The 16,094-nt window shown below is 49.7% G+C and overlaps 1 protein-coding gene and 2 pseudogenes across 3 annotated transcripts in view; all 3 read right to left on the bottom strand.

Moving 5' to 3' along the window:
* Window positions 1–16,094, bottom strand: part of LOC144819324 (uncharacterized) — a 1,068,202-nt gene that overhangs the window by 693,465 nt on the left and 358,643 nt on the right. The window lies entirely within an intron of this gene.
* LOC144820913 (5.8S ribosomal RNA) lies at window positions 5,417–5,586 on the bottom strand (annotated as a pseudogene).
* On the bottom strand, window positions 6,495–7,160 carry LOC144820708 (18S ribosomal RNA; annotated as a pseudogene).

Consider the following 16,094-nt stretch of genomic DNA (forward strand, 5'->3'; position numbering starts at 1 on the left):
GAGGCGGATGCCCAACAACTTGTTCTATATCGATATTCTGAGACGTATCAGAATTTTGGTTACATTATTTTCAATTATAAAAGCTTGACAACTGTGGATCGGGATTATGAATCTTTCCTGAAATTAAGGAGCAACATATTTTATGCACTGTCTGTTTACATGCCTATGCCTGGGGCCCTCTTTGTGTTGTTTTGCTACATGGGAAGCTGAAATCAATCAAGTGGGGAGAGGAGTTAGCCTAACGGCTAAGGTGCTCGACCTCGGACCCGGGGATCTGGGTTCGAGTCTCGGTAACGACGCCAAAACCTCCTGTGATTCTGGGCAAATCACTTAATCTCCCTGTGCCTAAAAAAAAATTTAAAAAATGAAAGTGTGTGTCCTCATGTAAAACGTAACTTGTGCTATGTAAGGCACTCTGATACCTGATTCGGTTCAGGTCTAGTTCGCGCTATATAAAACTCTACCAAAAAAAAAAAGTCAGCCCTGCACCCCTGTAAGGCCACGCACAGCATATCTTCGGGTAGGTTACAAGAGAGCCTGAAGAGAGGAACAGGTGAATCAGAGCAATTGTATTGTTAACGTGTTGTTTCATTCCTTAGATATGTACAGCGACATGATAACCTCTTTATGCTGACTAGAATACGAAATAATTCTTCTGTACAGGTATATAGACAGGGTAGTAAGCATCTGTAGTCCTATAGTAGAATCCAGGTTGTGTGTAAATACAGTGCATTGCCTGATTGATATTGTCTTGCAGGTCTCCCTTCCCGCTGTCCCCATCCTTGCCTTCCCCCGCTTGATCACTCCATGGAGTCTGTATACTAAATCAGACCGTGGGGGTATCGAGAGGTGGACCATAATGAGCAACATACAACCCTGAGGATCCAAGGCTGGGACACCTAGTGATGGTTTCTCTAGTGTATAAAACATTGCTCTTAACATCAGCGCAGCTATGTACTGATTTTCTTTCATTTTGTTATGATTGCTGATCCAGAAGTTTGAGGTTGGATTACTTGCTAAGTATTTTATACCATCACCTTCGACAGGGAGATTTGCCCATTTCTCAAATTCTTCTTTTCTCCAATCATATGTTGCTAACAAATTCAAATCATAACTCAGAAACCTACTGTCTAAAATGTTGAGTATGTGCGTTTTTATGATGCTATCAATTTTTTCATTTATTACTTCTCCTGCATACATGAATGAATGAACTATGTACAGATCTGGAGCTGCCCTGAGATACAATTAACTATTGACTTTATTAAGACCAATTGCTGTACATAGTTTTGGTATACTGAGGCCCCCAAATGACCTTTTCGAATACAGGTGACCATCACATGTGTATGTAGGAAGGTGTAGAAAATGTTTGACATACTTTTTTTTATTGTTTTATCCAGAACATTTAAAGTTTTAGCTTCTGTTCCTTTCATTTCCAATTTAAATGACAGTTTAGGGACTGACACAAAATTTCTATTTTCTGCGTGGGCTTAAGTTGTTGATTATCAAGTTTTTGAACCCAATTAACAAGAACCTCATTAATTTTGCTGTTGCTTGTATGGCCAGTGTGTGGATCAAAGTTCAATCCGAGGTATCTCTCTTTTTCTCCTGGATGAATGTTTTCAATATTTTCTTTTTCATACTGCCATGGTTTACAGTTGTTAATCAGGAGTTTATCTTTATGGTAACTGATATAGAATCCATGTGTCTTGTTCACATTAAGTTTTAATCCTGTTGTTGTACTGAACTTTTCAATGATTTTCATGTCATCGGCAAAGGCGAAAGCGGTGATTTGCTCAATAAGACCATCTGATCCGAATGTGAAGCCCTTGCCGTTTTCTGAAGATCGCAGATCAGAGGATCCATGGCAATGTTAAGTAGCAGTGGGGATGAAGAGTCACCTTGTTTAACCCCAGATTTCACTGTTATTTCAGGAGTTGCTTCGTTGTTCTTTCCCTTGAAAAATGTTGTTGAGTCAGTGTATAAGTCTTTTATTATGTCTCTGATGTATGATGGAACTCTGTGCCTTGTGAGACTCTGTATAATGTGATCATGGCTGACAGGGTTGACGGCTTTTGAGATATCTATGAACACTACTGCTAATGAGTGACTGTTTTTTCTTGCCCCTTATATGATATTTTGCAGAAGAGTTAGATTCTCGAGACAACCTCTCACTTTCATGAAGCCTTTTTGTCTCATATTCAATTCAACAAAAAATGAGAGTCTTTTAGTGAATATGTTTGTGAATAACTTCATGAATGCAGTACTGATGGTAATTGGACGCCAATTACTGATTGGTACATTCTTGGGTATCAATATTGACCGGTTCTTTTAGATACTTTCTGGTACTCTTCTCATCGATAACCAAGACGATAAAATTCTGGGCAGCAGTCTTGGTTGCCTGCTGTGCACTTTATACAAGTCATTCAGACCAATCTAAACAGGCCCCATTGCTTTCTGTAAATCGGAGTCGTCGAAGGCATTAGTTATTTCGAGCAGTGTCATTTCTTTACATAAATTTCTAATTTCCCACTCATCCGGTATCCGATCAATCGGCATGAATTTAGGGTTTTTCTTGTTTTCTTTTTCAATTATGCTTTTGTAGCATTGAAAATTTTCATCAGCACTGATTTGACACGTGGCATCTTCTGCCCCATCAGTAATAAATCTTGCAATTTTCTTTTTGTCTTTTTTAAACATTGCCTGGTATTCTTTATAGCTGCCATTTGCTTTTGCATAATTTTTCTTGTGTTTCCGATTAAGCCTTCCATTTTTCTTATCTTTTTTTTTCTTATCTTGTTTTCCACTGAGGCATTCTGGTGCTCATCTTGAGCAGAGTTCATAGGTTCATTATTGAGGTCACTTGCTGGTTCCCTTGCTGGTACAGGACTTATATCAGTGGTGTTTTCTGAGATATAAGTCATTATCTCATCCATCAGATCCATAGCAGCATTGTGTTACTCTACGTTTTGGGTGTACTTCTCGATTTCTGTGATTCTATCTTCCAACTCATTAAAGTTTTTGATTTTTTGCGCATGTTTGAAATTGATAAAGTCTCTGCGCTTTTCTGTTGTTACTTCCACTGTAATCTCTGGTTCACCGCTAGAGTAATTTTCAGAAACATTTGATGCTTGCAGTACATCTTTTGCCGATTTTTTGTTCTTATCTCTTCTTTTTTCTGCAATTTGTTTTCTGTTTTCATTGTCAAAATGTGGAACCATCAGCGCATTATTATTTCTCTTGTTTTCATACACTTTCCCATTCAGCTGATAGCAGTATTTCTTGTGACCATAATTTTGACGGTTTGCTGCTTGCTAGAGCTACTAGTCTAGCCTCATTTTGCCCTCTTGGATGCGCATGCTGAGCATGTTGTGAAACACCAATCTGTGTTCCAAATCTGAGGTCACATAAGCTGCACTGGAATGGCAGTCTCCTTTTTGAGGCCTTCCTTTACATTTGGCATAATGACATGTAAATGTAAATGTGGTATTCGGCTTCTTTATCACATTTTGAGCAATACGTTTTGAGATAGAAGCCTTTGTGCTTGTTGGAGATATGTTTTCTCAATTCTTTAAAAGTTCCCAATATGACTCCACAAAAGTCACTTTTATACTTTTTGTTTGGGTATTTCCAATAAGTGACTTTTTGTGTAGTCACTTTTCTTTGTTATTACATCTTTGCTGACCTCGTACACATCGGAAGATTTTCAAAGTTTGTTGTACCAATGTCATTCTTGGCTGAGGAGGCCACAAACTCGATGGATTCGCTGAGGTCTACTGTTGTGTCTTCTGCTACAGAGGGTGAACTAGGGCCTATATCATGATCTGAATCGTTGTTGCTTGTTGCAATGTTTGAAGCGGGTGCTGGTTTGTCAAATTCGATGAGGAGGTTAATGATTTCTGGAAAAGACAGCTCCTCCTTACGCCATCTTAACAGGGTTTTTATTCTCCAGGAACTACCCCATCTGGAATTGGGTTTGTTTGCTTCGCCATTTCTCACTATTACGCTCGCCGCCATGATAGAATCTTGTTTGGCCTGTCTCTATAGAATTCTCTACGCAGAGTCTTGCACTACAGAGGCAGTTACCAGCGGGACCACTGGGAGGTAAAGGCCACTACAACTGAGAATAGGTTAAGAGGGTCATAGGTACTCCAGTTTACCTGCGCTTCATTGAATTTCTTCACTTTGATATTCAGAGCACTGGGCAGAAATCACATTGGGTAAACACCCGCCTCGGGCCTTCGTGATGCTTGATTTTAATTAAACAGTCAAATTCCCCTGGTCCGCACCAGTTCAAAGACAGCTGGTAGGCACCAGCCGAGGCAGAACGCCGGCCCAAGGAGGGGGCCCGAGGAGAGGTGACCACCTCCGCTGGAGTAATCCACAGGAAGGGCCTGGCTCACATCGAGAGTCGCTGCCGCCCTGGATGGCAGTGCCTCGTCCAACCACGGGACACGCCTCCGGGTTCAGGGAACTGAACCTGACTCCCTTTTGATCGGCTGAGGGCAATGGACGCTATTGCTGTCCCTTCCAAATGGCGCTCGCCCATCTAGTAGGACCGACTGACCCATATTCAACTGCTGTTCACATGGAACCCTTCTTCGGCCTTCAAAGTTCTCATTTGAATATTTGCTACTACCACCAAGATCTGCACCTGCGGCGTCTCTACCCGGGCCCTCGCCCTGGGCTTCCGTGCACACTGCTACTCATCGCAGCTTAGCCCCCGCAGCTCTCAGCGCCGGCTGGGTATGAGCCCAATGATCCAGCGCCATCCATTTTCACACTCCTTAGCTGATTCCAACTTCCATGGCCATCGTCCTGCTGTCTATATCAACCAACACCTTTTCTGGGGTCTGATGAGCATCGGCATTGGGTGCCTTAACTCTACATTCAGTTCATCCTGCAGTGCCAGTTCTGCTTACCAAAATTTGCCCACTAGGCACTCACATTCCATGCCCGGCTCCACACCAGCGATCAGGGCTTCTTACCCATTTAAAGTCTGAGATTAGATAAAATTGTTTCGGCCCCAAGCCCTCTAATCCTCGCTTTCACAGATAAAAGTGGGGGCTCCAAGCTCCAGCTATCCTGAGGGAAACTTCGGAAGGAACCATCTACTGGATGGTTCGATTAGTCTTTCGCCCCTAAACCCAGGTCAGATCACAATTTGCACATGAGGACTGCTACAGACCTCCACCAGAGTTTCCTCTGGCTTCGCCCTGTCCAGGCATAGTTCACCATATTTCGAGCCCGGGGGGGACTGGGAGCTGGCCCCCCTCCCTGCTGAGGCAGGGAAGCGGGGCTAGGCGCGCCGGCAGCATACCACCACAACAGGACCCGGTGAGAGAGCCTGCCAGGGGCGTACGGAGGGTCTGAGGTTGTGGGGGGACAAAGGGAAGTGGAGATAACCCTGCCATGCCCCCAGCCGTATCCCAGGGGAGCCCCGGGTGATTGACGATCTAGCGTACCAACCTGGGCCGCAAGGTGCGTTCGAAGTGCCGAGGATCAATGTGTCTTGCAATTCACACCAATTCTCGCAGTTAGCTGCGTTCTTCATTGACGCGCGAGCCTAGTGATCCACAGCCAAGAGTCACAGGCAACTTTTCAAAAATGTTCACCCACCTGCGGGTACAGCAGAGGCGGGAGGAAGGCGATGCCGTCAGTCTGCAGCCTGCGCAGCGAGATGACCCGTGCGCCCCATTCAAGGCCTCCCCTCTGGGAGTCAGACTGAACCGGTGGGAGAAAAAAAGCGTTACCAGGAGTTCAGCCCGAGAGTCCCCCCACCCAACCAGGGGGCTCCCGGAGCAGGCAGCCCCACCACTGCCGTTCCCTCCCTGAGTAACCAGGAGGGACCGGGCAAGTCTTCATACCCCTCGGCCCCACAGGACCGGGTCGAACCGGGCACCTGGCAATGAGGGAGGGTTGCCCCACCTACACGTCAGCTGTCCGGTGCTGAGCGGGCCCGAGCCGTGCTGGCGGGCTTGCGAGTAGCCCACCACACCCTTGTCCAGGTCGAAAGTGCCAGAAGGGAAGAGCCAGGCGGCTCCCCAACCCACACGCCTCCCACCTAGAAGAGTCAGGATCCTCTCGCTGGCCTTCAGCTCCTTCTCTTCCAGGCCGCCCTGCCGCGTGAGAAGGGCCGCTCCTCGGTCACCCGAAGCCCGGTCGGGCCGGGACTCGGGCACGGGAGAGCCCAGGCGTCAGCCAGGCCTTTCGAGGGGGGTACCAGCCCGTGTGGGTCATGTTGGGTGAGCGTGGGTTCCATCTCGGGAGAGCCTAACGCTGAGCCCCTCCCGGAAAGCTACCCCCCGTCCCCGATCCCTCATTCGTCGGTCGAGTCCTCCATGGTGGAAGAGGCCCGCCGAAGGCCCAGTCCTCACCCAAGCGCCACATGCGACCAGGGACCGCACCGTCTGCCGGAGCTCGCCAGGCCTTGTGCCTGCGGTGTGCTTGCAGGAGGAGGCCGAGGGCTTCAAGCTGGTGCTCCGCTGTTAATGATCCTTCCGCAGGTTCACCTACGGAAACCTTGTTACGACTTTTACTTCCTCTAGATAGTCAAGTTTGATCGTCTTCTCAGTGCTTCACCAGGGCTGTTGTCGTCCCCAGCGGGGCCGATCCGAGGACCTCACTAAGCCATCCAATCGGTAGTAGCGACGGGCGGTATGTACAGAGGGCAGGTACTTAATCAACGCAAGCTTATGACCCGTACTTACTGGGAATTACTTGTTCATGGGAAATAATTGCAATCCCTATCATGAACGGGGTTCAGCGGGTTACCCGCACCTGTCGGTGAAGGGTAGACACACGCTGATCCATTCAGTGTAGGACGCGTGCAGCCCCGGACATTGAAGGGCATCACAGACCAGTTATTGCTCGATCTTGTGTGGCTGAATGCCACTTGTCCCTCTAAGAAGATGGACGCCGACTGCTTGGGGTTGCGTAACTAGTTCTTTAGCAGAGTTAACCAGACAAATCGCTCCACCAACTAAGAACAGCCATGCACCACCACCCACAGAATCGAGAAAGAGCTATCAGTCTGTCAATCATTTCCATGTCAGGGCCGGGTGAGGTTTCCCGTGTTGAGTCAAATTAAGTCGTAGGCTCCACTCCTGGTGGTGCCCTTCTGTCAATTCCTTTAAGTTTCAGCTTTGCAACCATACTCCCCCCAGAACCCAAAAACTTTGGTTTCCCGGAAGATGCTCAGCGGGTCATGGGAATAACGCCGCCAGATCGTCAGTCGGCATTATTTATGGTCAGGACTTCGTACCTCCAACTTTCATTCTTGATTAATGAAAATATTCTTGGCAAACACTTTCACTTTGGTTCATCGTGCGCCAGTCCAAGAATGTCACCTCTAGCGGCACAATACGAATGCCCCCGGCCATCCCTCTTAATCATGGCCCCAGTTCAGAAAACCAACAAAATAGAACCAGAGTCCTATTCCATTATTCCTAGCTGAAGTATTCAGGCGGCCAGCCTGCTTTGAACACTTTCATTTTTTCAAAGTAAACACTTCGGACCCCCAGGACACTCAGTCAAGAGCATCAAGGGGGCGCCGAGAGGCAGGGGCTGGGACAGGCAGTACCTCGCCTCGCAACGGACCGCCAACTCGATCCCAAGATCCAACTATGAGCTTTTTAACTGCAGCAACTTTAATATACGCTATTGGAGCTGGAATTACTGTGGCTGATGGCACCAGACTTGCCCTCCAATGGATCCTCGTCAAAGGATTTAAAGTGTACTCATTCCAATTAGAGGGACTCAAAAGAATCCTGTATTGTTATTTTTCGTCACTAACTCCCCGAGTCGGGAGTGGTATCCGTTTCTCAGACTTCCTCTCCAGAATCGAACCCTGATTCCCCATTACCCGTGGTCAGCATGGTAGGCACAGAAAGTACCATTGAAATTTGATAGGGTAGACATCCGAATGTACTGTCGCTGTCACGAGGACATGCGATCGGCCCGAGTTTATCAAGAGTAAGCATGGGCGGATTTTGCGAATTGGCAATCCGCGAACTTGCGTATTTACGGATTCGCAATCCGCAAAATCCACGAACTCTCGCGAATTTGCTGATTTTTTTTTTTGTGTTCGCAAGGGTTTCTGCCAGTTCGCGAGGGTTGTGTACCAGTTCGCAATTGCGAACTTACTTGTCGGCTCGCAACGGCCGCGACTATGTTGTTTCTACGTCTGGTTCATCATCACAGGTTCACAGCACCCTCTGTTTCACCACTGCCACCCTCTGGTACACCCATGCCACCCTCTGGTACATCACTGCCACCCTCTGGTTGGTTTATCACTGTAGATTATGGGGGTGAAAAAAAGCAAGCACACCTGCCCTGCTTCAACTGACATGAATTAATTTGGGGTTGATTAATGTGTCACTGAATTTAAACTTCCAGTCTGGCTGGCACCTGCTTCCTTATCTGTAATTTGCTTTCTGTTGCAGTGCAATTTTTTTCACAGGACCTTTGTGGCCTACTTGTAGCTATTCTCTGAGCCTGCTGTGAGGGTCAGAGCAGGGTCATAGAATAGTTGCAAGTAGGCAACTGAACTCTGAAGGGGCCCCTCAGGAAGCACTACAGGGAATGGTTACTAATGATAAGATTGAACTTTTGCACCTGCTGAGTGCTTTCAGTTTTGTCTGTAATTGCTTTCTGTTGCAGTGTAATTTTTTTAACAGGACCTTTGTTGTATACTTGTAGCTATTCTCTGAGCCTGCTGTGAGGGTCAGAGCAGGAAGCACTACAGGGAAAGGTTACTAATGATAAGATTGAACTTTTGCACCTGCTGAGTGCTTTCAGTTTTGCAAAAATCCAAATATCCAGCAGCATCCACAAAAAGTAACCCTTCCAGGTCAAGATCCAAATCAAAGTGACCAGCACATGAAGAAAGCACTGGGAGGAGCCTGCTGGACAGGAACAGGAAGTTGGAGACTGTGGGGCACTTCCTTCCTTCCTCCCATCCCCCCCAAAATGGACTCCTTGCAAAGAAAAAGTGCAGGCAAATGTCAACCTGAGGAGTTATTCTGATAAAAATCATAATTTTCAAGGTTTATGCTGCCTGCTGGTGGATTTCTTGTGCGAAATTGCAAATTTTGCAATCTCGCAATTGCGAGATTGTCGCTGCCCGCCGCATCTACGTGTTCGCAAGTGTTTACTCCCGCGAAATTGTATAGTATTCTAGTTGGCAAGTGCGACCAAGCAAAAAATCCGCTTCGCACGGATTTTACGAATTTTCGGCAAGTTCGCGAGAGTTCGCGGATTGCGAATTTGCCGAAAATCCGCAAAATCCCCGAGCGGAACGGATTTTACGCCCATGCTTAATCAAGAGTCACCAAAGCGGCGGGCGAGCTTGGATTGGTCTTGGTCTGATAAATGCACGCATCCCGGGAGGTCAGTGCTTGTCGGCATGTATAAGCTCTAGAATTACCACAGTTATCCAAGTAACAGATGGTGCGAACAAAGGAACCATAACTGATTTATTGAGCCATTCGCAGTTTCACTGTACCAGCCGTGCTACTGCCAGGATCAACCAGGTAGCCGCACCTGCTGACAGGGTGGGTTCAGCCGCCTGCACCATCCCGTGACCGACAACTTCGCACATCCCCTCACTGGAGCCGGCTGGGGAGAGAGCCCACCTGCCTGGGTGGGAGGGCTCAAAGGGTGGCCATCTGGTCGCTCTGTACCCTAATGAAAGGGTGAGCGGGTGCCGGGGCATGTGGGTCCGAAGGTCCCCAGGCCCGCAGACACCTTGACAAGCAAGCAAAGTGAAGGATGTCTGCATGGGACCGACGAACCCCCGTCCAAGGCCCTTTGTGGTGCGGCAGGACGGAGGACAGGGCCCAGGGTGGGAGGGACTGTCCCGGGTCCAGGCGGGGCACTTGGACCCCATCGGGGCTCACAGGGGCCTAGAGGTGCAGGGTGAGCTCCCCAGGTCCACGGGACCCTGTCCCTGGCTCCCTGTCACACGGCAGGCCCGAGAACAGAGCCCGGGATGGGGAGGCACCCTCCCAGGGCCCTCAGGGGCCACGGACGGAACCCCAGCCAAGCAGGGGGAGGCTCCCCGGGCATAACAAAACCACGTCTCAGGACTTTGGCAGAGAGGCAGGCCGGGGGACTGGGCCCAGGGCTGGAGCACCCGAGACAGGGCCTCTGGACCCAGCCGGGGCTACCGGGCCCAGAGGTGCAGGGGAAACCTTCCTGGACCTGTGGGACCCCGTCCCGGCACCCTGCCATGTGGCAGTCCCAAGGACAGAGCCCGGGGCGGGCAGGCGGCCCTCCCCTGGAGCCCAGGCTGGAGCTCTTGAATCCAGCCAATCAGGGGGAGGCTCCCCAAGCACGACAGAACCCCATCTTGGGCCTTTGGCAGAGTGGCAGACCGGGGTTCAGGGCCCAGGACTGGATCACCTGGGCCCCGCGGGCCCCTCGTCCAAAGCTGGGGCTCCCAGGCCCAATGGGCACTATGGAACCGTGTCCCGAGCCCCTGGCAGAGCGCTAAACCGGGAGACAGAGCCCAGGGCGGGAGTGCCCTCCCCGGGGCCCGGACCCTGTCGGGGCTCCCATGCCCAGAGGCCAAGCCGAGGATGGAGCCCGGGGTGGGGAAGGTGCCCTTCAGAGCTCTTGTACACAGCCAAGCAGGGGCAGGCTTCCCAGGCCTGGCGGAACCCTGTCTCAGGCCCCTGGCGGAGCGGCAGACCAGGAAACTGAGCCTAGGGCCCCTGGACCCCGTCGGGACTCCAAGGCACAGGTGAAGCCTCCCTGGGCCCGCGGGCTCCCATCCCAGGCAAAACGCCACACGTTGGGCTGGGGACGGAGCACCGGACTGGGGGGTGACGTCCTGGCCCATTTGGCTGCCGGCTGAGGACCGCTAGGCCGAGAGGGGTTCCGGAGTACCCTGCGCTAGTAATACGGAGGAAGGGTACCCCCCCTTTCTGGTAACCCATGCGCACCACAAGAGTGAGGGGACCCAAGTAGCAGATGCGCCTGACCTCCTGGAGCCCTGGCTGTGATCGGGTAGGCAAACGAGTCCCCGTCGGGACTTCCAGTGCAGCCCGGACATCTGGTCGCCCCTTTGGAAAGCATTGCGCGCGGCCAGAAGGCTGAGGAGAAAGGCGCGGGCAGATGGCCAGGCCCGAAGGACACCAATCAGCCCACCCAAGCCTTCGCGGGAGGGCTCCCCCCTGCCCTTTGGAGGGCTCGAGGGCTCTGTGTCCTGGAGGCTCGGAGACCCAGGCTGAGCCTCGGGCACCGGGCCTGCGGACGGGAGTCCCCGACAGACCTCCGACCCAGGGTGCCACAGGCACCTTGACAGGCGGGCGAAGCAGGAGGGATGTCCATGGTGGAGCAGGGGGACAAAGCCTGGTCCCCTAGGCACGGCCGGAGGTCCAGGGCCGGCATGCCCAGGGGAGGCCTCCCCAAGGCCCACAACCCAGGTGCCCAGCCACGCGGCAGGTCCAAGGACGGAACCCGTGGTGGGGAGGGCACCCTCCACCTCAGGACCAACTAGGGCCCCTGCCGGAGCTCCTGAACCCAAGCTGAGTTGGGGAACCCCTGATGGGCCCTGGGTCCATGGTGGAGTGGAATCCGGAGCCCAAGGTAAGGAGCGACTGGCCAGAGCTCTCGGGCCCAGACGCCCAAAGGAGGACCGCCCGGGTCCGATGGAGCCCATCCCGGGCACTATGCCACGCAATGGGTCAGAGGACGGAGCCCTGGACGGGGGGGAGGTTTTTACCCAGCTCTAGCCCATCTGGTTTTTGGCTGACAGCCCCCAGCCCTCGAGTGGTTCCAGCGTACCCTGTCCCTAGCAATCCGGGGAGAGAGGGAACCAAAGGCGCAGTCACGCCTCCAGGAGCCCTGTTTGGGGTCAAGGAGGCAAGCGAGCCCTCATCGGGACCTCCAGGGCAGCCCGGCCTTCTGGTTGCTCCATTGGAAAGCATTGTGCGAGACCAGATGGCCGAGGAGAAAGACACAACCAGATGGCCAGGCCCAAAGGATGCCAATCTGCCCACCCCAAGCCTTCGTGGGAGGGCTCCCGCCTGCTCATTGAAGGGCTTGGGGGCTCTGCGTCCCGGGGACTCGGAGACCCCGGCTGGGTCTCTGGCCCAGGGCTGCGCATGGGGGTCTCCAACGGATCTCCGACCTGGGGTACTCGGGTAGGCAAACAAGCCCCCATTGGGACTTCCAGAGCAGCCCGGCCATCTGGTTGCCCCACTGAAAAGCATTGCGCACAACCAGATGGCCACGAGAGAAATGGCGCAACCAGATGGCCGGACCCAAAGGACGCTCATCAGCCCTCCCTGGGCCTTAAAGGAAGGGCTACAGCCTTCCCTTGGAGGGCTCTCGTTCCCATGGGCCAATTAGAGTCCTTAGCTGGGTCTCGGGCACGGGGCTGCGAGGGTGGACCCCAAACGGAACTCTGACCCGGGGCCCGCAGGCACCTTGACACGCAGGCGAAGCGAGGGAGGCCTGCCCTGACCCGATGGACCCCCGTACCGGGCACATGGACCTTCGGCAGGACGCAGGACTGGGGCTCCCGCACCCTAGGCCCTGCCCAAAATCCCAGGCTCCAGTCCCTGCTTCTCAACCAAGCCAGGCCGGGGGAATTTGGGAGCTTGCCCGGGCACAAGAGATCCCCGCCCCAGGCAAATGGACCCTCGGCTGGCCGCAGAATGTAGGCTCCTGCACCCTGGGGCTCGCCGGAGCCCAGGCCTTGGGCCCTGCTTCTGTGAAGGCGGGAGGCACAGCGGTGTTACACGGAGTTTTTTCATAACTCCATGGAACTCTGCATAGTGGCACTATGCAAGCTCCACCCAGAGTTAGTTTTGTTTAGGATTAGAGCTTTTCAATAATCTTTTGATAATGCAATATCTGATTCCAGGAATTCCATGGGAATTTTGGAGTCATGTTTGAGGTTAATAAAAAATGTATTACAACGTAAGGTTAAGGGTTTATGGGCCAGATGTAGGTGGCCCATTACCCGTCGATAAACCCGAAATTTGGTAAATTTCTGGTTTACCGACCGGTATTGAGCCAATTGTGATGTAGGGGAGGATTCGGTAAATAACGAATCGGTATTTACCGATTCGTTATTTACCGAATCATCATTTAAGGATTCGGTATTTAGCGAATCGGTAAATGACATGTAGGAAGCACTTTGAAGAGTGCTTCTGTGCTTTAAGGGTTCTTTATTTACCACCAACCATTAGTTGGTAGTAAATAACGAATACCTCTGTAAATGCAAATATGTGCATTTACACCAGTGCCATGTGGCAGACATATGTATGTGTGCCCCATGTGCACACAAGCAGTATTCAGGCCCATAGGAATGAATGGCAATTACCGAATCGGTAAATACCGGATCTTAAGGATTCGGTCATTTTTACCGAATTATTAGCTACATAGCATTTACCGATTCTAAAATACCGAATCGGTAAAATTCGGTATTTTAGAATCGGTAAATGCTATTTACCTACATCTAGCCCTAGACGTGGTATTGTGAGCTAGCCAACTAAATCAACATTTACTGATTATATAAGAAGATGTAGTCTCTATATTATGACGTTTTCTTGGTCCAGATGCACAGCCCTACTAGGTTGGTAGGAACCGTACTGTTATATTCCATAGAGGTACCACAATTTAGGTTCAGGTAATATCCTAACCCTTCACCTATATTCTTCCCTACATTACATACATAACGGTTCTTAGGGACTGACCTTTTACCTAGATAAGACACTGCACACAGAACGCTGGATTTTCCCTGGTAAAGGGCTCATACATTATGCATGAGGATTCTTGGAAACTCAGCAGGACTACCATCTCCTGTATAATATCTATGTATAAAGTTTATTCCCGACGTCATCCTAAGTCCGACAAGTGGCACAGCAAGGTAGAACCCCGGAGAGACCTTTGGATATATAAACATCACATCTTGCTGCGACAAACAGAGGAGATAAGGATTCCCTTCTGACACACACTAACGCGAGACGCTGAGATTCCTGCATGCAGATACTCCAGCTCTCAGTGGTCTAACTTCCCTTGGGGGTGTCTAACTCGAGACCAAGATGGGGTCCCACAGTCTCTCACTTAAGGTAATGGGGTTGACTTTATCCTAGAGGAATTCTTGCCTTAACACCTACATAAATACTAGTTACACTTAGGTACATCTAGTTAGGGTAGCATTGGAGGAGTACGCATTTTAGTGTCATGTATTTTATATACTTGCCTTTGTTCATGGTTATAGCAAAATGGTAGAAATCTACCGTCCTTTTACTTTCCTAGTGCTTCTAATCATTTATATCTTTTACTGACTAATGGTTGTTTCAGCACACCTAGCTTGCACCAGAATAACGACTGTTCAATAAAAGCTTATTGAAAATGTCCATACCGCTTATTCTGTGTATCTCTCCGAGACTAAGTGAGCATGAGTGACTGACCGAAAAGTAGTACACTGTTTCCACGGTCCTGACGGATCAGGGTTGTCATGTTTGATAGTTGCTAAGAACTATTCTATCCCTGATAAGAGGAGTTTCCAGTGGCACTGTGAGCTAGCTGGTAATCTGGCCAACATACACGGTGGGGGTGTTTAGAATCAGTCTGACACCAGTCCTACAGAGTATGTTGTCTAAAGTGAAGGCGCAGATCCCATATAGGTTTTATAGGAACTACATGACATGGTGCCCACGTTGGTTGGGTACTTATTTAACAGTCAAATCTGAGTAGTTCAGTTGTGCTATTCTCAGAGACCCCTACTCACATTTCCCCAGTGCCATCTGGAGGGGAATGGTACAAAAACCGCCGCAGGTGAGTAGGCAAATTCCTATATATTGGCTGTGGTTAATCAAGCTTGAAGGACACATTGTTCCTATTTTGTGCATAACAACTTATCTTGCTTCCCTTGGAAAACTATTCTTACTTAAACAATGACTGAGCAAGCGGATAACCCTGTACATGAGCCAAATCTTTCAGCCGAAGAAGAAGATGGGATGCAATACAAATTACAGAAAATGTTAGACATGCCATTACCCTAAAACAAGCATCATATGGTTTAACAGCTAGGGGTGGGCCAGTAACCTTCGTGATTGAGGCACACAAATCATTTAGAACAGAGGTATTCTATAAATGGGTTACATTCCCACAGGCAAATGCATGAACAAAGACATTTCATTACTACACAGAAGATGCCACATCAAACGAATATTGTTCGTAAGAGGACATTGAAGTTCTGCTCACTTACCAGGAGCATTTATACTGGTTTAAAGGCTCCCTACCCCATACAAGAAATAAAGTAAGACTCAGTCCGCTCGGAAGAAAAGGAGAAACATGGCCAGTACTAACAGCCTATACGCCACATCCTGACATTGAAACGATGCCAGGAGGAGACTTACTTACACTTCATAAAAAAAAAAAAAACTTTAAAGAAACTTGACACCGTTCGTGATGAGGACACTCACAGTTCAGCCAACAATGACTACACCAACAGGTCCGACTCAAACATCAACAACTAAAATGACACCACAAACATTCCACGCGGTAATGGGTAAAATGCCCACTAAACATGAAAAAATGACATTTTGGGTGGCTCAAAAAATAACAGAGCTAGAGGCGGTATTTCCAAACACCCGCCTGCATGAAAAACACAGAATCTTAACAATTTGCTTGCCCATGGGAATAACACCCCAGATAGAGAATTGTACCTCTTGGGGTACAGTTTTCACTGCCATATATACCAGGACTCATGGTATGCCGTCATTAGCAGTAATACCAGATGTATTAAGACTAATACAGAACAAGTATGGAGCAGAACCTGCTCTGAACTTGGGGATGAAGTTACTAGGTAATTTTGCCCAGGTATCAGCTATAATATTAGCAAATCTTAAAGGGGAAGCAGCATCGGTGGCAATAAGCCATTGTCTGAGGGCATTCACTCCTCTACAACAGGAATATGAATTACCTAAAATAATTGAAACTGATTATGCAGAATTGGGCAGAGACAAATTGGAGGCTAGAGCAATAAAACCTCAACTGATGGGTAGTCCCGAAAAGGATACCTTTAAGCAAACACCTGCTTCTTGCAAAGAAGAAATGGGATAATAACAAACAAC

The sequence above is a fragment of the Lissotriton helveticus genome, chromosome 2_1 (genome assembly GCF_964261635.1).
Source record: "Lissotriton helveticus chromosome 2_1, aLisHel1.1, whole genome shotgun sequence".
NCBI classification, from domain to species: Eukaryota; Metazoa; Chordata; class Amphibia; order Caudata; family Salamandridae; genus Lissotriton; species Lissotriton helveticus.